The sequence below is a fragment of the Pipistrellus kuhlii genome, unplaced genomic scaffold (genome assembly GCF_014108245.1).
Source record: "Pipistrellus kuhlii isolate mPipKuh1 unplaced genomic scaffold, mPipKuh1.p scaffold_m20_p_9, whole genome shotgun sequence".
NCBI classification, from domain to species: domain Eukaryota; kingdom Metazoa; phylum Chordata; class Mammalia; order Chiroptera; family Vespertilionidae; genus Pipistrellus; species Pipistrellus kuhlii.
The window spans coordinates 36,660,190-36,682,758 of NW_023425595.1; the positions used below are offsets into that span (position 1 = coordinate 36,660,190).

At 42.4% G+C, this 22,569-nt stretch overlaps 1 protein-coding gene across 2 annotated transcripts in view; it reads right to left on the minus strand.

Annotated features, from left to right (window-relative positions):
• The window catches only part of GAB2 (GRB2 associated binding protein 2), a 140,712-nt gene that overhangs the window by 46,574 nt on the left and 71,569 nt on the right, over positions 1 to 22,569 (minus strand). The window lies entirely within an intron of this gene.

Genomic DNA, 22,569 nt, shown 5'->3' on the forward strand with positions numbered 1-22,569 from the left:
AATTCCTGGTACAACCCATCCTAGCAGAAGAAACACTATTAACTCAGATCAACAAAAATTCAGACCTGGAGGAACAAGTGCAGAGAATTAAGGAGAGAGCAGAATAAGGTAGATGATGCAGAGTGTGGTGAGAAAAGCTTAACACTAGAGTGAAAAGACTGAATGATATTTCTATAAACTTGGACGCATTTCTTAACTTCTCTAATATATAAAATGTATACAAAAGGGGGGGGAATGCAAAACTAATAATATTGCTTGGAGAATTAGGTGAAACTAATAAATGTTGAAGAGTCCAGGACCAAACTTTGAGGGGCAGATGCCAAGGACAAAGCTATTGAATCTAAAGCTGCCTGAGGACATTCTGAGGTCATGTAACTAGCAGAAGCATCACTGTTATAAAAGATGCTCAGATTTCCAATCCGGTGTTCTTTCTACTGTATCATCACTGCGGAGGGTTTAGTGTGTCCCTTTTCTTGCCCCGAACCACCTATCAGCACGCCTCTGAGTTCTGCCTCTTTGGTCCAAGGCATCACTATTATTTCAGGCTCCCAGAACAAAATCATCTACTCCCCTTCAGCTCTTCCTGCTTCTTCCCTGCCGGTGCCCAATCAATGAGCTCCTTCTATAGTACCCAGGAAAACAAACTCAAATTCTGCTAAATGCTTATAAAGATAAGAGGCAAGACCCAAACACTCCTTTCAAGTAACTTATTAATAATGTTGCTCATATCCCTAAAACAAAAGGCAGCTTTTCAGAAATACCATAAAAAGAGACACAATATGCTATCAGACCACTGACGGGGGGAATCAGTGGGTAGTGGTGAGGGGAGAGGGAGAGAGAGAAAGAGGAATAGGAATTAATATGAATAATAAAGAAGGTAGGGTTTGCTATATGGTTTTGGGAAAGAAGGAGAAAAGAACCTTTTGTTTATAGCATACAGTATGATCAAGGCCTGGGTATGGAAAAAACATGAGACCCATTCAAAAACCTCACAGGCATAGACAACAGTATGGCAGTTAACAGAGGGAAAGGGGGTGGGGAGGGAGGCAGAAGAAGTAACAGGGGCCACGAACAGGGTAACAGAAGGAGACTTGACTTTGGGTGGTGAACACACAATGCAATACACAGAGATATATTATAGGATTGTACACTTGAAACCTATAAAATTTTGTTTATCTATGTCACTCCAATAAAATTAATTTAAAAAACGAGTTCAGAGAATGTGGAACAGTCTCTTTCAAATGTGGAAAAGAAGAGTCTGGTGTTCCTGGGAAGCCGTGGATGCCATCCTAAGAACTTCCATCTTTCCGCTATTGTCAGCGGGGAGCCGCTGAAGAGGACAGATCAGCAGAGAAATGGTAACGGTAGCTGTGCTCTTAACTGACAGAATGAGGAAGACCAACCAGGGAAGGGAAAAATCAGAGGCAGGAAGAAACTTTGTAAGAAGCTGTTGCAATAGTCTACCCAACAGTGAGAGAAGATGGCCAGGAGATAGGGAGAGACAATTTGAGTCGCTTTACTCAACAATGGGGCTTAAAGAAGTGAGTACATGATGGCGTGGGGGTCCTCCTCTCAAAGTGGAGAGAGGATGCCTCCACCTTCTATGATGAAACAGAAGTGACTATTTTCCTTTTTGTACCCAAATCTAGTAAAAAACAAACCATTTCACAAGCACCCAGACCACAGACACGTTCCCTGGGTACATGGGGCCCGGAAGTTGCATTATTCCTAGCTGCTGAACAGAGAGTGATGTCCCACACAAACTTGATTCTGTTATCTGGATTAGATTACAAGGTCTCCAACATGTAGAGTGAGGCCATGGCTTCTTCCTACAGCTCTTGGCAGCTAGAAAATGCAGGTGCCCCCCAATTTGACTTTACACGGGAGGGCCGATCACACAGGAGTGTGGTGCTCAATCCTGGGCGTGATGAAGCTCTTGGAACCAGGATTCAGTGAGCTTCTGCCTGGGGTCACGTTGTAGTGTTCTGAAGTTTAAGGGGCCAACACAAGGGAGAGCGATGGTCTTTCTCTTGAATGACTCCACATACTGATGTGGAACTGGTGCCCGCAGGGGCATGCTACAGGCAAGCAGGTTTTGACTCAGTGTAAGAAAATGTTTCCAAAAGAGCAGTCTAAAGTTGGTGCCTTGGAAATGGAGGAACTGCTCATCACTGGAGATACTGAAGAGGAGATAGACAGCCTAGGCCAGGGGTTAGCAAAATTTATTGGTAAAGGTCAAAGAGGAAATATAGTGTCAGATGCCACAACTGGCCTGTTCTACAGTGGCATAGAGAAGCCACAGACAATTTGAAAGCAAACAAGAGTGGCTGTGTTCCAATGCAAAACTATTCAGAGAAAGAGGTGGCCCCTGGTGGGGGGACTCCAACAGTGGATCAGGACAAGGGGCTATGTTCTCTCCCAATCCTGATAGCCTTATATATTTTTAACCAAGAAAATCGGATATGGTAATACTTCATCTAATCTGTTATCTCAGATTATTGGGATAGGGGATGTGTTTTACTGAATAACTAAGTATTAACTAGAAACTCTTCTAGCTTCAGCCTTGACCGTTGAAAACAATTCTAAAACTCCAGAATCTTCCGCCCTGCCTTATGTATTAGACCAAAGATAACAGAACTTTGATGACTAAGGGTTCTCAGAGCCTCAAATAATCTTTTCAGATACCAAATCTCACATGCCTTGTGGCTAAAGTGGTGGAAGGGTCAAGACATTTCTTGGAAGAGGGTTTTGTGTAACTCCTAAAAATGGGCGTGTCCTTTTAACTTCCCTCTTTCTGGTGAGGGTAAAGCTAAAAACTGCCAACAAACCCAGGAGGATTCTGTCAAGTGAGGATTGTAGTTAGTTAATCAGACTCTAAGGGACCTCCCTTGGTGATACCAATAAACTGAACTGATTAGTCAGAGATATTAAAAACAAAACACCTGCATCTTCAAAAGCTGTTTGCTTTATAGAAAAAGAATTCACCAATAAAACACACATACTCAATTATACATCTTTTGCTTTGTGAAACTCCCCAGTGGTGGTGAGGTTTGAGTTCCAGCTCAAGCAATCACAAAGACACAGAATTTGATCTGACTTGTGAGTGAAGACGGCACAACTTTACCCCTATACACGATGTACACAACTTTACCCCTATACACGCAGCATGAAGTGCTCTAGGCCAGTCTTCTGTCCCATTACAGTTAAGAGCAACCAATCAGAAAGTCCAGAGGGTCAGGTAACAGGCACACATTTCTGGAGGAACACTTCCCGAGTGAGTGATTTGCTGGCTGACCCCTGGCCTAGCCTCGGGGTGGGGATCAGATGGAAGAGGGGGCTCAAGCAGTGCATCTGTAGATAGACAAGGGGCTACGGTCTCTCCCAACTGTGACAACCTTATGTGTTTTTAACTAAGAAAATAGGATACCATAATACTTAATTTTTTTTTTAAATCGGAACTTTTTAAAAAAATATATATTTTATTGATTTTTCACAGAGAGGAAGAGAGAAGGATAGAGAGTTAGAAACATCGATGAGAGAGAATCATTGATCAGCTGCCTCTTGTACACCCCCTACTGGGGATGTGCCCGCAACCCAGATACATGCCCTTGACCGAAATCGAACCCAGGACCTTTCAGTCCGCAGGCTGATGCTCTATCCACTGAGCCAAACTGGTTTCGGCCCTAATACTTCATTTAATCAGATTAGTGGAACAGAAGTACAGTTTTACCGAATAACCAAGTATGAAATAGAATCTCCCTTGCTGTCCTTCCTCTGGGAATCCTTCAGCTATTCTGGACCCCAGGGACTTTATACTTGGAGGGAGCCAAGAAAATGGCATGTGCTGAGCTCCCATCCACTAACATATTTAATTAGGCCACGTGTCATGTGCTTCCTATCCACTAACACATTTAATCCTCAAACCAATGCTGCAAGGCAAACATGATCCCCTTTTTACAGATGGGGAAAATGAAGTTCATCGAGGTTACACAATTTGCAGAGATCATGGCCCCAGAACTTCCGGTCCAGTGGGTCAGGGCTAGGGTTCAGAGAGAGCCTGAGGAGAAGCTAATGCAGATTAACTATTGACTACACTTGGAGAAACACTGCTCACAGAGTTTATAAAAGGTCAAGTTCACCATTAGTTGGTGATGGCAATAGAGGGATTAGAATCTAGGCCTCAGTTCCTAGTCCAAAATTATTTCCACTTCTCAAATCCAAATCCCCCTAAGAGAGGGAAGAAAAACTATTATATTAGCTCATCTGAGTAATAAAGTTTCTCTGTGATTCTGGAGAACCACATTTGTTCCTAGGGCACAGAATGAACTTTATTTTACCACAAAGATTGCTACATTCTGGTCAGAGGCTTTTTTATTTCCAGCATTTAGCACAGTGCTTGGCACCACGTTATATACTATGTAAGTCAATGAAAGGTATTCCAAAGGAACAAGAGAAAAGAATATCTATTTGCTCTTTTTTTTGGTAAAAACGAACAAGACCTCACAGATGACCTGCTAACGTAACACGTCCAGGATTCGGCCCCATCTCCATCCTGAGTGAGATGGTACACAGACACCTTTTATGAGACACTGAATCAACTTTAGGCTTTGGGGAAGGGGGGTCATAGGAGCCTAGATTAAGCCAATTAATGCAGTTCATCCAGTGACTGGTTGCCAGTGCGGTCCTTAAAGATTCAACTCAAAGTGGACCCTTTCTCTCACTGGATAGGAGACTGTGGTGATGGGAGCCAGAACTTGCAGAGCCCACCCTTTGGAGTCTGGAACAGCCAATCCAGAGAGGGCAGAATTAAACAAGATGAAATATGAGTCCTAAAACAAGCTGACCTGGAAGCCAGGTTCCCCCCTTGTTGGCTTAAAACAGTGATCACGGACCTTGGTGATGGACTGAACAGGGGGAATATGGGGGAAGGAAGAAGAAAGACCCCCAAGGTTTCCCGCTCAAGCAAGCAGGCGGGCTATGTTACGACTTACGGTGGGAAGGGAACCACAGCCACATTTCTCTGACAAGCTTATCACGGTGCCCTCTACCCATTCTTTGCCTTGACTGTGTCAAAAACAAAGAGGCAAAATAAATGTGACATGTGTGAGGAGGAGAGGGTCATCTCTGGGAGACCCCCTGATGACAATGACTGTGTTCTATGAGATGGATCCCCAAAGAGCAGGCCAATCTTTCTGCAGAGGACTCAGGGAATCAATTAGTGGAATTACGTCTCCCATTGACAGAAATAAAACAAAAATCAGCTGTTGCCAACCCTTGGCATGAAACAAAGGTCATTCCATTGAGCAACCTCTCTTTCATATCCTGGAATGATCTGAACTCAGTTGTACTTAAAACACTGAATTAAGCAAAGGTTACCGGAGAAAAACCAGGGCAAGGTTGGGGGAAGGCTACAGAAATAATGCCCATGACTATAGTGAAGCTGTTTCCTCTAACACAGGGATGGTCAACCTTTCTCACTTCATGGCACACATAAACTGACTGCTAACATTATGCAGCACATAACTTGGTTACCTGGTCACTTAGAGATGGACAAATAGGATGTTTCCAGTTTGGAGCTATTATGAACAAAGCAGCCATGAATATTCTGTACCTGTCTTTTTGTGAAAATGTTTTCATTTGTCCTAGGTATATATCTTAGAAGTGGAATGGTCACATGGTAAATGTATGCTTAATTTTATAAAACATTGTCAAAGTGGTTGGCCATGTTTGCTTCCCCTGCAGCAATGCACAAGAAGGACAGTGTCCAAAAACATTTAGCCATCACAGCCAATCTGATGGACGTGTAGTGGTATCGTTACCCAACACAAAGGCTTCGTGCTTGAGGAGTTCCATTCAAGAACAAGATGTGTTTTGTCCTGGTTGCTATGGGTAGTTGGTTGGAGCCCTGTCCTGCGCACCAAAGGGTCATGGATTTAGTTCCCAGTCAGGGCACATACCCAGGTGGCGGGTTCCATACCTGGTTGGGGCGCATAGCAAAGGAAACTGATCGATGTTTCCCACATTGATTTTTATCTCCCTTCCTCTCCATCTCCCTTGCTCTCTCTGGAATCAATGAAAAAAAGAACAAGATGTGTTTGTCATGAAGTAGTGTTGTTTACCTGCATCAAGATCAAGTAAAGGAAGCAGGACTCCCCTCCACAGCTGTCTCCTGGCAGGGGGGCTTAGCCATTACTTACATAGGGTGTCCCTCTAACCGTATCCACACGCTGAGTCATAAAGGCAGTGTTTATTAAAATACACTTCACTTTCAAAATTGAACTATCAGCTTTTGAAGTGCTTATACATTTTTTTAGGGGACACCCTGTATACATTATTTGGCTAATGATATTAATTTCTTCTTTGCAGTTGACTCCACTTATCCATTTTTTTTTTTTTTTACATTTTGCCTGGGAGGAATACTGTGCTACATTTAAACGTTCAGCAAGAATAGTATTTAGTCAGAACCACCCAGACCTTGTGTATTTAACAGTATCTCACTGTATTTTAAAATTGCATTTCCCTGATGACTAACAATGTTGAGCAACTTTCCATGTGCTTACTGGTCATTTTTTTTTTTTTTTCCTTTTGTGATGTGTTTATTCAACTCTTTTGACCATTTTTGACTTAGGGTGTTTTGTTTTGCTTTTGTCTTTTTCATTATTGAGTAGTAAGAGTTCTTTACATATATTCTGGATACAAGTCCTTTGTCAGATTTAAGTATCGAGAATGTTTTCTCCCAGTCTGTGGCATGTTCTTTCATTTTTACAAGGATGTCTTTTAAAGACCAAATGTCTTTAAATTTGATGAAGTCTAATTTATAATTTTAAAAAATAGCCCAGGCTTTTTGTGCGTCTTATATTTCTTTTCTAAGAAATTTCTGTCTATTCTAATGTCAAAACAATTTTCTGTTTTGTTTTCTTCTATAAGTTTTACAAGCGGAGTTTTTATGTTTAGATCTGTGATCCATTTTGGTGCAGAGTGTGAGGTAAGGATCATGGTCCATGTTTTCCATATACGGCTGTTCCAGCAATGTTTGTTGAAAAGAAATATTCTTCCCTTTTCTTTTTTTTAAAATATATTTTATTGATTTTACACAGAGAGGAATTGAGAGGGACAGAGAGTTAGAAACGTCGATGAGAGAGAAACATCAACCAGCTGCCTCTTGCACACCCCCTATGGGGATGTGCCCGCAACCAAGGCACATGCCCTTGACCGGAATCGAACCCGGGACCCCTCAGTCCGACGCTCTCCAGGCATCTTCAAACTACGGCCCGCGGGCCACATGCAGCCCGCAGAGGAGTCTGATCCGGCCCGCCAGGTTTTTGGGCAGTGAGCGCAGCCGAGGTGTTACAGTAGGAATTAGTAGTTCATATAGTCCGGCCCTCCAGCTCTCTGAGGGACCGTGATCTGGCCCCCACTTTAAAAAGTTTGAGGACCCCTGCGACTGAGCCAAACCAGTCCCAGCTATTCTTCCCTTTTCAAATCACCTTGGGTGTTTATTGAAAATCAATGATCAAATATATGTAGGTCTATTTCTGGACTTTCTGTTATGTTCAATTGATCTCCTTATATATATGTAGACCAATATCATATTGTCTTCATTATTGTAGTTTTACAATAAATCTTAAAATCAGATATTGTGAGTCCTTCAACTTTTTTTTTTTTCAAAATTGTTTTAGCTATTCTAGTTCTTTTGCATTTTCATTAAAATTTTAGAATTGGCTTGTCAATTTCTACCAAAAAGAAAGTGCTGGGATTTTGACTGGGATTGCATTGAATCTATAAATCAATTTGGAGACAAATGACATAGTATAATTTCTTCTCTAAATGTTTGCTAGTGTTCACCAGAGAAGCCTTCTGGCCTGAAGTTTTCTTTGTGGGGGTTTTTAAATGAGAATTTAGTTTACAGACTAAATACAGGACTATTTGGATTTTTACTTCCTTCTGTGTCAGATTTCATAATATGTCTTTCACAGGATTTGTCCAGTGCATATAAGTTATCAAATTTATTCAGGTAATGCTGATCTCCTATTACTCTTTTAATAAAATTGAGATATAAATTACATCATAATATCCACCTTTTAATAGTTTTTAGAATATTCACAAGGTTGTAAAACCATCACCAATATCTAATTCCTGAACATTTTCATCACCTCAAAAAGAAATCCTGTACCCATTATCAGTCACTATCCACTCCTCCTTCTTTCCAGTCCCTGGTAACTACTACTCTATTATCTTCCAATGTCTGTAGGATCTGTAGTGATGGGCTGATCTATTTTCGGTAAGCTCTGTTTCTAATTCAGGAACCAGAGTTGCAGTCACATTACAATCTGGGCCTCTGGAGAGATGGAAGAAGACAGAATTTCCCTGAAGCTTGAAAAATCATCATTGCCTAGTAGCACTTTTCAAACAGTGGACATCTGCCTACTTATTGAAAGTTTTTGATTATTTCAGCCTGAAGGAAAATTTGAGTTCTTGGGCCAGTCATCTAGGATCATAAGCTACTTATAGCCTGATATTTAAAAAACTTAAAAAAAAAGTGATATGATATGACAACATTTGGGAGGCACTAGCCTAGATTACCAAGTCCAAACTAATTAGGATTGCATTCAAGGACTTTCCTTCATTTTGCCCCAAATTGTTTCCTGTAATTGTCTTCTTCTACAATCTTCCTTCTCTCCAGTCTTATTCTTACTTCCATAAATATGCTAGATTTTAGGCAGTATAAAGTGCTTTCACTCAAGAACCCCTGGAATTATCTGCCTTTGAGATATCCCCTGTCAAACACCGCTAACCCTTCTAGATACTACTCAAATGCATTTGGAGAACACTCTGGAAAGACAGGGCTGGGCCAATCCTCCCCTTCACTAAGCAATAGCTGAACTGAATGCTGGCTAAGGACCCAGGACTGATAGGCTCACAGAATAGAGATTTTTTTTTTTTTTGTATTTTTGAAATTGTTTTATGAGAAGGGCAAAAAAGGGATTATCATCATTTTGTAGATCAAGGAACATTCATGCAGCAAACAGTAATGACCTACTAAATTCACACATGGAAGTTGCATACAGAGTTAGAACAAGACCCCAAGTCTTTTTAGCATGCTATGTGTTATACTAGTGTTTTAAAAGAAGACAGGACCCAAAGCTTCTACTCTAAACTAAGCCTAAATTTTTATTTTTTATTTTGGAAAACATTTTTTTTCAGCCCTATTGAGGTACACAGGTCATATAAAAGTGTAAAACGTTTAAAGTGAATATGGTGGTGATTTGATATATGTATACAGTGTATCCCATCTCTTAAACTGCAAAAATTTCCTAGCAGTAAGTCTATAGCAACTTGCATTAACTTTAGGATGTAAGACTGATACCAGGCTGGAGGTCAGGGGTGAAGATATGAGTGAATCCTGAAAGTCTAGTCTGGAAAACACATTCCACAGAGAAGGGGAGGTAGCCCTCTGGGGCTCTGGATGCCTGGCAGCCTTCTTTGTAGCTTTATAATCTAGTGTCAGCCCAGTAGCTGGATCAGCATTGTCTCTGCGTGTGGAGGTAGGTACTGACCACTTCAGGGAACCAAAGCACCAGGACCTTTTCATCTTAGAAGTAAAAGCCACCTAATTCTTTTATTTCTAGGCACCCTGCCTACCTGTGTCTGCATGAACAGAGCATCTGAATAAATAGAGGTTGAAACTCAGTATTTAGATGATTTTTCTATCTTGAGTCACTCTGACTCTGTGACACAGGGCCCTCTGGGGCCCTAGATACTTCCCCAAGGTCTCCATTTCTTTCAAGACTTCAGAAAAAAAAGGTGTAGTTGAGGAACTATGCCTTCCTTGAGGAGAAGTCAAGTATCTCCCAGGTTCAACACGGCGACTTTCTAAATAAAGCTCCACGATTAAAGCAACCATTTCTGACCTTAACTCTTCTCTGAGCAAAAAATATTACATTGCATCACTGAAAAAACAACAACAATCAAGTTCAACAGTTTAACATCTAGAATGCATAGCCTTCTGTGAAAGCCCCTGTACCCATCTACTATACTTAGATATGTGGTATTTTATTTTGTTAGAATCTTCCACTTCACTATACTTCAAACTGGAACGAACTTTTCATAAACAAGAATGTAACATGATCTTTTAATCTGAATAAATGGATTCCAACCAAATCCAAATCTATGTGCTTTCTAAAACTATCAATGTAGAGTCAAATTAGAACTTTCTCTGAAAGGAGTATAAATAGAGATTTCATTCGTAAGTAGTCTTGGTTTATTGCTCCAATTTTCATCATGAATGTTATCTATGCTACTTCAGATAACCCATAGGTTGTAAGCTTCCTGAGGGCAGAGTCAGAAAAGATGCATGGTACTTTGAAAAATAAGCAGGATTTCATGACCTGGCTAAGACTCATGACGAGAGTACCACCTGCTCTCCCTCATAAAGCTGGCGTGTGAGGCTCAGAGGAGTACAAGCTTGAGTGTTTTGGCTTCAGGACGAGCTTTATCCACAAATACAAATTTCTTTCTTAGTTCTTCAAATGGTTTGGATCAATGCAGCTGCAAATGAAGTGTTACCATGAAGCAGATAGTCAAGGACTCTGGATCAGAGTCCTAGATGGCTGGGAATATTAATAGCTCTACACTCCCGCTTTACATGTGAGTCCTATTAGAGCACCTCATGTGATTCCTGTCTGACTCAGGCTCAGTGGATGCTTCCTGTACTTCCCTTCCCTGGCTTTGTTGCTTCTACGGGTGAGTTAGGGCACCTGAGACTCACCGGCTAATGGGTAATCCCCTTAGGAACAGAACAAGAACTCTCTGGTATTCCCCTACCCCGGGATCATTGTGGATCCCGCACGTGGCTCACGGCCTCCCTATGATTCAGGCTCCCCACCACCCAAAGGGGCTGATTCATTTGTTCAGGGCACACCGTGGACTCCTGCCAAATGCAAATAGATGGTCTGCAGGGCACCGTGCCAAGGATGCTGGGAGCAGGCTCATTACTGCCACAGCCACCGCGACAAATAACAACAAAAGCCCCGAGGTGCAAATTACCACACATAATAAACTTAATTCAAGAAAAAAAACGAAGAGACCCTTAGTTGCATTTTAATTTACACAGCGCTGTTTATCACACAAGAGCCCTGGGGCCTCAGCAAACTAAGACATCAGTACAGATTAGTTTCTACTGTGCCTCAGTGATCTGGCCAACTGAAATCCACCTACCACGTACAGTGTGAAGAGAACACAGGGAAGACTGCAGAGAGGGTAATTGAAAAGAACTCACGGCCCAGAAAACAGGCGAGCATCCTGTGCTTTATCCCTAACGAGATTTATGCCTTGGCCTCTGGACTTAGAAGCATCAAGTCCCACGTGAAAGCACAAAGCCAGAAGCGGAAGTACAGGAAGTGTTTGTGGAGGGCCTGAGTCAGTCAGGAATCACATGTGGTGCTTTACATAGGACTTATATATGTAAAGCAGAAGTGGCTATTAATACTCCCAACCACCGAGGAAAAGCCACTGGGACTTGCAAGCCTCTTCTCCAAAATGATCTGCAGAGTTACAAGGACAAAACTCCAGATGTAGAGACAAGTAATAGTCCAGCGTGCCAGGACTGTGCTGAATTATTTACTCAGTTATACCGTCTGCTTTTCAAGACTCACAATGACCTAGGACAGTGGTCGGCAAACTCATTAGTCATCAGAGCCAAATATCAACAGTACAATGACTGAAATTTCTTTTGAGAGCCAAATTTCTTTTTAAACTTAAACTTCTTCTAATGCCACTTCTTCAAAATAGACTCGCCAAGGCCGTGGTATTTTGTGGAAGAGCCACACTCAAGGGACTAAAGAGCTGCTTGTGGCTCTTGAGCTGCAGTTTGCTGACCAAAGACCTAGGAAGTAGGTACTATTATCTTAACTTTGTATATGAACAGACTGAGTTGCTTAAAGTGGCTGAGCTTCTTGCCGGAAGTCAGTTACCTCCATCTTCTACCTATGTGAGACCTGAGTCAAATCCCCCAACTTAGAGGGTTCTAGAATCCTAAAAGTGGAGTTAAAACTAGTCCTCCCTGCCATTCATGAATGTTACACTACATGTATTACAGAATAATGTGTAAAGTACATGTAAAAGTATCCTGTCTTCTCCCAGCTCTCCTGGTGGGCAGAGACCATGTCACATGTCCCTTTTCAATCCCTACAAGTAAGACTTTATTGCATATGCTGAATGATTGTGCTTTCATAATCATTATAAATATATATTAATCTGAATATGATAATAATGACTAGGTGTTCATCATTATAGGCGAAGGGAAATGTTTAGTCATTTTTTTCAGCATAGTTACCGAGCACCCATATATGTGACTCTCTTCCTTTCCCTTCCTCTCTTAAATAAAAACATTTTTTTTAAAAAAATGGTCAAGATGGTAAACTTTGTTATGTGTATTTTACTACAATTTAAAAAAAGAAATGTTCCCCAAAGTAAAAATAAGGTAAAATATATAAAGCATCTAGCAAGAAAAAATTGTGGCAATGAACCTAGTTCTTTTCCTTCACCCCTACAATCCTTTCTTTCAAGGTTCTTTTCAAGTTACCTAAGGAGTTCAGCCCCAGCTGTGCATCCCAAGGTGAATTCCTTCCCTCACTGGACTTGGATTTTGTTAACCATTTTTAAAAAGGATTAAACTATATTCCATTCCCTTTCAGCTCTAAAAACAAGACCACATTTAAGGTTAAATGGGCTAGCAGAAAGCAAACATTTCTGAGCATTTATTATGTGTAAAAATTGTGGCAGGGGCTGGGGGTTCACAAATATAAATATACAAGGGGAAGGTGATCATTCCTGATTTGAGGGAAATAAAAAGAAATCACAACTTGTGTGTAGATAACCATTACAGGAGAGTGATTAACTGCTCGGGGCAATCCAGGAAAAAAATCTGCCAAAGAGGTGATAATTGAGGGGGTCCTGCTTTTTTGAGGGGGGATGTGAGGGATTTGGAGTCAATCAGGAAGAAGAGAGGCAGAAGGATTGACAGGTGCTGAGCACCCTGTGGGGGATGAACACCTGGTCAGGCCCCGGTCAGAGGAGAGGCCGTGGCCTGTCTGGGAAAGCAGTTCCAGAATTCAGTGCTGAATGCCCAAAGAGCTGGAGGAAGGAGCTTGGGTTTTATCTGTGACAGCTGACACAGGAGAGAGGGAGGATCCAACGTGCATGGCGGCAGAAACATCACTTTGGCAACCGTGCAGGAGAGGCCAGATGAAGGGGGACAGGAAGCTATTGCCGGGGCCCAGACAAAACAGGATGAGGCCTGAAGAAGGCAGTGGCCGTGGGGAAGGAGAGGAAAGGAGGTTCTGTTTGCCTCGTGTAGCTCTGTAGATAAAGCAGGAATGGTGCGCTCACTCTAGAGGCTGGCTCTTACACGCTGGGACCGCTAGACAATTTCTGACTAATTCAGACTGTCCCCAGGTCCAGGGCAATCCCTCAAAGGGAGGAAACTGGCATAAAAGTTAATCTGTTTCAGCTGCGAGGCTCCCCCCACCTCTTCTCGCCAGAAATAATGGCAGGCAGCGCTGGAAAAAGCAGCATCTGGGTGCAGCCAAGACCCATCCCTTCCCAGGCTGGGGCTGTTGGCTCATCCTTGGGAGTCACAACAATGGAGAATGGAGAATCGTTCTTTTCATCCTTCTCACAGCATTATCCCTGCGACCTCATCCCCTAACAATGGCGTGGTTATGTTTCCCCTCCAGCGAGGCCCCTCCCCACCCAGCACAAGGCAGATGCTGTGCCCAGAGGTCACAGAGGTGGACAGCCCCACTGCCCCCACCAAGCCTTCCAGGGGCAGGATGCTCCTGCAGGAGGGGCGTGAAAAAAAACAAATTTTAAGTATAATAACAGGAACACCGTTTCCCTGCCTTTATTAATCTAGAAAAAAAATTTTTTTTTCATTGACATTTCCCAGGGGTGCTAAGAGTGTGATTACACAGGCACCCTTGTCCATGGCTCAAAGGTATTTGTTGGTATGATGCCTTTGGAAAACAACCTGGCAGCATTCGAGAGCCTGAAAAGTGTTCACCCTTTTTTATCCAACAATTCTCATTTCTAGCAACATGATTCGGAGGAAAGAAAATGATACATGCATGAAGATCCCTATTGTAGCACTAGAAGGAAAAGGAAGCGTGACGTTCCAGTGCCCTGGGTTGTTTTTTTTTCCTGTCTTGCCCTCCAGGCCTTGGGAAGTTGATCTCCGTGGCTCTGGACTGCTCCAGGTGAAATGACAGACCCTGGACCCTCACCTGTGTACACAGATCTGCTAAAAGAAAAAATACTGTATGACCAACCACACGTACCAATGAGTGACACTGGAGGTCTTCTATCCATTTTATAGGATAGCAGATTACTATTTTTAAAAATTAAAATAATGAACTCACATATCCATTCATTATTCTTCCATGTATCAGGCACTATGCTAGGGGCATAAGCAACACAGACAAGGCCTTAATATCCAAGATGTCAACAAGGAACAAACAATTATAACAAAGCATGATCAATATTAGCATTCAGGGAAATATGGTGTGCTAGGGGAATGAATTATCCTTTTTGAAAGGGTCAGGAAAAGCCAGTGGAAAGAAGTTAAGGAATTTGGACTGCCTCCTAAGGACAACAGAAAACACTAGAATATTTTTTTAAAGGGGAGTGGTATGGCTGGACTGTGTTCTGGAAAGATCACTCTGGCAGCCATGTGAAAAGCTGGAGACGAGCAAGTGTAGGACCAGGCATGTCCCAGTGAGAAAGGATTGTGGCTTAGACTGCAGTGAGGCAATGGAAAGAAAAGGTAATGCAAAAGGAATATTTAATAGCTAGAACAAACTTCTTAGTGATTGTTCAGTGACAGAGAAGAATGACTTCTAAGCATCTGGCTTGAGCAAACGGTGACATCTACTGGTTTCCTGGAGCAGATGATTCTGAGCTCAATTTTTTTTTTTTTTTTAAACCTCACCTGAGGATATATTTTCCATTTATTTATTTGTTTTTAGAGAGAATGGAAGGGAGGGAAGGGAGAGGGAGGAAGGGAAAGAGAGAGAGGGAGAAATATCAATGACCGAAGGGTGATCTCTATCCATAGGTGTGCCTCTAATCTCTGACAGCACAGACCACCACCAGAGAATTGGACAGATGATAAATATACAGATAAAACATTAGGAATGGGTAGGAATAAATGTTTATATCCCATTCAGACAAGTATAGTAGAGCAAAGGAGAGACAGAGGAAAGGGAATGTACAATGGTTAGAAAAACAGAGGACTGGAGGGAAAGCAATGACTAGCCTTTGTGAGGCGAAGGGAGGGGCACATTCCAGAGGTCGGGTGATGTGGTAGGCACTGCCCTACATGATTTAACTGTAGTCTCTTTTTACTGACTATAATTCTATGAGGTAGGAATCCTTAGTCCCAGTTTACAGATAGTGTAGCTGAGACTCAGGGAAGTGGAATACGAGTGACAAAGTCTTATGATGCTCAGGTATTTCCTAAGAATTATGCCTCTTGATAAACTTCCCTGGAAGGGTGGTCACTTTCATTTATGGCTGTGGCCAGTTAACTCATCAATTTCACAGTGATTCATTGGAATCAGTTTCTATCAGCTCATAAAAGAAGATTATTACATTTTCAGGAATTTTGCAATCCAGATGACCTCATCCTAGTGGTTTGAAATCACCTATGATTGCAGAATTTACGTCATGGAAACTGGCAAAGGCTGCAAATCAGGGCATCATCTTTCTTCTCCTCCTCCTTCTTCCTCTCCCCCCATCTCTTTTTTTCTTCTGAGAACCTGTTAAACGTTTACCAGCACACTGCTGCTTGAGAACCTTAGAGCTATGAAAGGGAGTGACTTTAATTTCATCCCCAAGTGCCACCCAAATCCCACCTATCAGTTCTAGTTGCTTGGAAGACTGCACTTAGAAGGATTCTGAAGCCTCATTTATCATTATTTATCATAAAAACCTACTAAAAAATGTGAAGTGATGTCTGTCCTGGGAAGGGAGAGAGAATGGCTGCAGTCACGCCATGTACCTGCTTTTCCTGGCCCAGTCTAATGCTCTGATTTTAGAGATGAAGAAAGAAACCCAGAGAGAATAGGCGATTTGCCTGAAGCCACATAGTGAATCAGTGGCGGAGCTGAGGCTAAAAGTTAAATAATCTGACTTCCCGTCCAGTGACCCTCCCAAGACAATACCAAGACCAGGGAACTGAGAGCCTCTTGACTTCTTAGCCAGCATATTTATTTATAACTAGAGGCCTGGTGCACAAAATTTGTGCACGGGACACACACACACACACACACACACCCTCAGCCCAGCCTGCACCCTCTCCAATCTGGTAACCCTTGGGGGATGTCTGACTGCCGGTTTAGGCATGATCAGTCAGACATCCCTCTCACAATCCTGAACCACTGGCTCCTAATCACTCACCTGTCTGTTTGCCCTCCCCAACTGGCCCTCCTGCTGGCCTGGACACCCCACACAGCCTGCTTTTTCAGTCATTTGGTCATCCCTCACTAACTCCCCTGCCAGCCTAGTCAGAGGCAGCCATCTTGTGAGGGCGTAAGTGTCAATTAACATATTACCTCTTTATTATATAGGATATCAAACAACAAACATTGCAGTAGTGACAATGATCACTGGGCAGGAATGATCATAGAGCGCACACAGACATACAGTGAAGCAGGCACTGGACTGACCTGGTTCTTTCCTCCCTGAAAATATGATGCGAGGTTTCCAAGAATTCTATCTGTGCTCATATGTGCCTTCTTCCTGACCACAGAAACTACTCCCAACCCACAGAGTGCGATTTCTAAGAACCTTAGGTGACTTAGCAATACCCTGACAACCACCACACTGTCAGTAGTCAAGAGATACAGAGATTATCTTGCAAGGTGATTTGACCAGAAAGCTTGAAATGAATGATACCACGAAATAAAATTCACAATAGCCGATTCCTATGAACTTTAGTGGTAATTATCCCCAAACAATTTTTTTGTTCCTTTTTTTTTCTGAGCACTGTATTTTTGAACAAGTAATGTGGCTTAAGAATTAAGATGTATAAAATGGCAAACAATGAAAAGTCTCCTTCCGCCGAAACTGGTTTGGCTCAGTGGTAGAGCGTCGGTCTGTAGACTGAAAGGTCCCAGGTTCGATTCCGGTCAAGGGCATGTACATTGGTTGCGGGCACATCCCTGGCAGGGGGTGTGCAGGAGGCAGCTGGTCGATGTTTCTCTCTCATTGACGTTTCTAACTCTCTATCCCTCTTCCTTCCTCTCTGTGGAAAATCAATAAAAATATATTTAAAAAAAAAGAAGTCTCCTTCCGCCCTAATCCCAGCCATCCTTTTCTGCTGTGTAGAGAAAATGATTGCTATGAGTTTCTTGTGTTTCAATTGAGAGATATTTTATGTGTACAAAAGTAAATATATATATACTATTTTCCTCTTTTTTTTTATACAGATAGTCTATGATCTAGTATCATTACAGATAGTGTAACTGAGGCTCACTTTTTTTTCCTTAAATTATACCTTGGAGCTTATTCCGTATCAGTATCTAAAAAACTGCTTCATTACTTTTTTACAGCAGATGCTTCCAACCTTGTGAGATAGTCAGAACAGGTGTTATGTTCAGATAAATGTCTTATTTTAAATCATCACAAGTTGTGCCAGGGGAGAGCTTAGCAAACACAAACACTATTCAAGTGAGAAAATTACTTGGGCTCATGCTGATAAACGTTAGGGGATTTTGTTTTTGTATGCATTTGGTTTTTCTTATAAAATGAAATGAGATATAGTGGCTACAGGTCAATAAGATATGAGTAATAAGCTCTATTGAGTCAAATTAGTGCTAATTATTTTTCTCTGTGGGTTCAAAAAGAGGTTATATGTAGAGCAAATAACAAATCATGGTCATGAAAGTATGTTTTTCCCCCAATCCTCACCCAAGAACATGCTTAGAGAGAAGAATGGAAAGAAAGAGGGTGGTAGGGAGGGAGGAAAGGAAGGAAAAGGGGAGGGAGGAAAAGAGAGAGGGAGGCCAACTGAGTCACTCCGGCCAGGTGGTCATGAAAGCATTTTGAAGGGTTTTTCTATAGGTAAAGAAATTGTTACTTTAAATTAACTTCTCTCTTATCTTATTCCAAAAAAGATTCCAGTTATGTATTTCTTGTTATTTGTCTGTGAAGGTGCTTACATCCTGCTATGAGCTTCTTGACACTAACAATGTGCTCATCTTTGTATTCTCGGTCATAGATAAAGATACAGACAGATTAAAATATCAGTGATCTTTGCAGGATATATGAAATGATATTATAAATGTTTAAATCACCTGAGAACTCAGTTGTCAGTTTGCTACCCTCAACATATCCAAAGAATATACAGTTCTGACCCAGTGGGATGAAGATGAAGAAGAGTTGGATAGAGATGTATGTGGACAGAGACTGCTTCTCTCTCTTTAACCACAGCAGGTAAGCCTCATTTGTGCCTATGCTAAAGACCATTGCTGCTGAGCCCAGATATATCATGTCTATTATTCAATACAATTCTACAAATATGTACTGTGCATCTGTGCTGGATACACAGTGGAAACTCAATAAATCTATATCTGGGTCAATTTTTAATCTCCATGTTATGTTATCATCACTTCTGAACATGTCTAGTTCTCCTAATAGACTGTAAAAAACTTACCTAAGGACCCTTGTATCTCATTGTGGGGCTCACTGGGGAAGGGAGGTGGTGAGGGAAGGGGAATGATGGAGGAGGTAAGTGATCAAGGGATGCTTCATATGAAAGTAATAATATATGAGATGAATCTTAAAGGATGAAAAATATTCCCAGAATCAAGTTCTGGGAACAAGAGATGAAAGATGGGAGAAAGAGAAAGTATTCTGAATGTAAAGGGGAAGACATCATCATCATCATCAAAATGCACGGAGAGAGCAATCTTTGTGAAGTGTTCAGGAAACAACATGCAACTGAATGTTTCTAGAGTCTACAGGACCCCAGGAAAAGACAAGGAAAAAGTATAGTTTGAGCTTTGCCTTGAAAAAGAATCCTGAGGCCCAAAATTTGAGTAAAAAGAATATGATATAAAGAAAACAACAGGACTTAAAAACAAGAGAGAGTGGGCATACTAGTATATCCTAAATGCATCATCACCAGTAGTGTGACTTTGGAGAAATAACTTAATCTTTTCAAGCTTCAGTATTTCCTTTGTAAGTATACAGACACCTCACTAGACTGAAATTAAGAAGAAATGGATGTTAGAGAGCTTTATAGACTGGCAAGTGCAACATAAATATTAATTATTGTTATAATCATAAGCCGCACTTCAGGAGAAAGTTTTACAGTCTTATTGAGGATTTGCTGGGGGGGGGGGGGGGGGCAGGAAAAACAGGAAGTGAAGAAGACAGAAGTGGGGATGGTGGGGATATCATTTGCTAGTACAATGATGACATAAGCCCTATCAACCCTCACCTACAGACCCAGGACCTGACCCCGAATCCTTCCTTAGGTAAGACTTCCAGAAATGGATACAGGCCAACACTTAGGCATTCACGACTCCGACTTATTTGACAAAATAAATCCTTGGTCAATAATCGCAAAGGGACAACAAAAATGATTTCCCGTTATGGGTATTTACTGGTAGCACTGTATTTGCAGTCTTCCCCAACAGCAATCCATTAGGCCAAAGGGAGCTTTAAAAAATACTGTATATTGAGTGTAAGATGTTAATAAGAGGGGAAACTGGATGTTGGGTATATGGGAAATCTCGGCACTAGCTTTTCATTTCCTCTGTAAATCTAAAGCTGTGTGAAGAAACACAAGTTTTATTTTATTTTTTTAAAGTACATTACAGGTCCAAAGTGGATTTGTTCATAACAGTCCCAAACTGGAAACAATCCGGGTATCCATTCATAGAAGAATGGATAAGCCACCTGTGCATTCAGGCAATGTCATACTGCTCAGCAGTAAAAAGGAATGGGATCTAAACACAATCAACAACATGGGTGTGTCTCAAAGGTATGACGCTGGATGAAAGAAACCTTACACAAAAGAGCCAGATTTCATTTGTATGAAACTCTAAAACAGACCAGGATAACCTTTGGTGGGGAAGAGCCAGAATGGCGGTTGCTTCCTGAGGGTGGGGTGGGACTGCCTAGGAAGGGCATGAGGAAACTTTGTGAGATGCTGGTAATTAACTTATACCTACAGATGCTTGAGGTACAGAGGTATCTCAGAGAAAGCCCACTTAAGACTTGGGTGTTTCATTCCACGTACATGGTACATTTTACATGTTCCTTGCCGAGGCCTTTTCCAGCTTCCTGAGTGCCACCGGGCAGGGGCAGCAGTAGCTTCTCAGGTCTGACCTCCCCATCACGATATCACAGCTACAGAGTGCAGTGGGGTGTGGACGGGATCATCGCAGCAGTATTCTGAGGGCGTAGGAAGTGTCACTGGTGAACATCTAGCTTTAGTTCTTCCTAGATGCTTTTGATAAGCATCTAATTCCTTATATTAAATTCCTTTCTGCTGAAAGCCTATGGCATGGTTTCCATTTCTAACACCTGGGTATAAAAATAAAAAAAATAAGTGCCCTGGCCTGTGTTTCTAAGTGGTTAGAGCACCAGCCAGTGCACTAAAGGGTCATGGGTTTGATTTCTGGAATATGTCTCTCTCACATCAATGTTCTCTCTCTTCCTCTCCCTCTCTTTTTCCCTCTCCCTCTTCCCTCTCTTTCTCCCTCTCCCTCTCCCTCTCCCTCTCCCTCCCTTCCTTTTACTCTCTCTAAAAATCAATGAAACAATATCCTCTGGTGAGGATTAACAACAACAAATCAAGAAATAAGCTTGCCTGACTAGGGACAGGCCTCTGTGGATGGGAAAGGGGTCGCATTTTGGAGTTTCTCACAATGAGTGCCTCTTCATTTAATTGTTGAACCCTACTTTGCACTAAGCACTGGGCTAGGAGCGGGCCTCAAGAGTCAGCAGTTTGCTCTCAGCAGAACCACACTGACATTCGAGAGAAGAGCTGACAGTGATGGAAAGCTGAGATAAGGAAGGAGTGGTTAAGGTGAGAGTCCAGGTGAGAGGACAGTTTTAGAGGTGAGAGAAGATGCTTAGTTTCCAATCTCACACCAAACAGCAACTAAAACGTTTAGCATTTCATGCATTGCATACTCACCTAAAATATCCCACTTAATACCCCTTCTTTTTGTCTCTCCTTTTATTGGGGTTAATATTTGACTGTTTCTTATGTGGCAGGCACTTTATATATTTTTCCTCATTTAAGCTTTGGAACGTGCTCCGAAGCAGAAACTGTCATTAGCTCCGTGACTTGCCCGAGGTCTCCCAGTTACTAAAGAGCAGGGCCAGCGCTCAAAGTCCTATCTTTTGATACAAACCCTACATTCAAAGCCAGAATTTCAGTTCTTCGAAAGATACGTTTAAAAACGAACACTGTGCAAACGTGAGAAACTGTTATCCTTATCATGGAAAGCCTCTCTCTCTCTCTCTCCCCACATTTGACGTCTTCAAGGTTAGGACACAGTGCCCGTGCTGCTCGGCCCTCGGAAGGGGCGACGGAGGTCCCAGCAGGCTCGCACCAGCCCACGGGCACAGCGGACAGACGAGGTGGATGGGAGCAGAGGCAGAGAAAGAGACCCAGTTGCTGCCACCACAGCTTCCTCACTGAGGCGGCTCTTTATCTCCCAAACACCATTGTTTACAGCTCAGAGGGCACCATCCGGCCCTCATAAATGGAAGTGTCCGCTGGGAAGGGCAACAGACACACACACATGCCCCCCTCCACACACAAAAGGACATTTGTGCCAGGCTGCCTGAGCGACTGACACACACCAAGGACGTGCCCCTCCTCCCTTCACCCGGAGAAACAGACAAGAAAGGCAGCTTTCTGGTATCCACAAAGCGACAGCCGCGCAGGGCAGAGAACACACTCTCTCTCTAAATCTGCTGACTTGATTCATCCCCTAACGGACACACAATGCTGAGAGGAAGACTTCAGGAAATGGGCAGATTATGTCCAAGAAAAGATTTCCTGCAAGCAGTTAACGGGAAACTTACATGAAAAGCGAGGACTAAAAATACCCAGGCGATTGGAAGCCCGTGGGGAGGCCCCTGGTGCTTCAAGAACCGTCTGAGGAAACCAGGCCCCTGGGCTTCCAACCCTCCCCACCCACCAGCCCAATGCGCTCAACTCAGCACTGGCTTTATCCCCCAGAAAGAGCTAGCTCATCAGGCACCTGGTGTGATTTAAATTCCAATCTAACCTCAATCAAGTCCTCACTGTGTTCCAGGCTGTTTGTGCAAGTCATTACGGCACAGAAGGTAGGAGTCTCGTGTCATACACACGGCTTGCTTCAAACGATGGGAGAAGTGGATAGGGGGTACAAGTTATATCCCCTATTTAAGTGAATTCTGATTATCAGGCAATAAACCTCACGATTTAATAGTCAGGAATATTTAAAGGGTTGGGAAACCTGCATAGAGGTGGCAATGAAATGCAGGAAATTTATTTGCACTTGG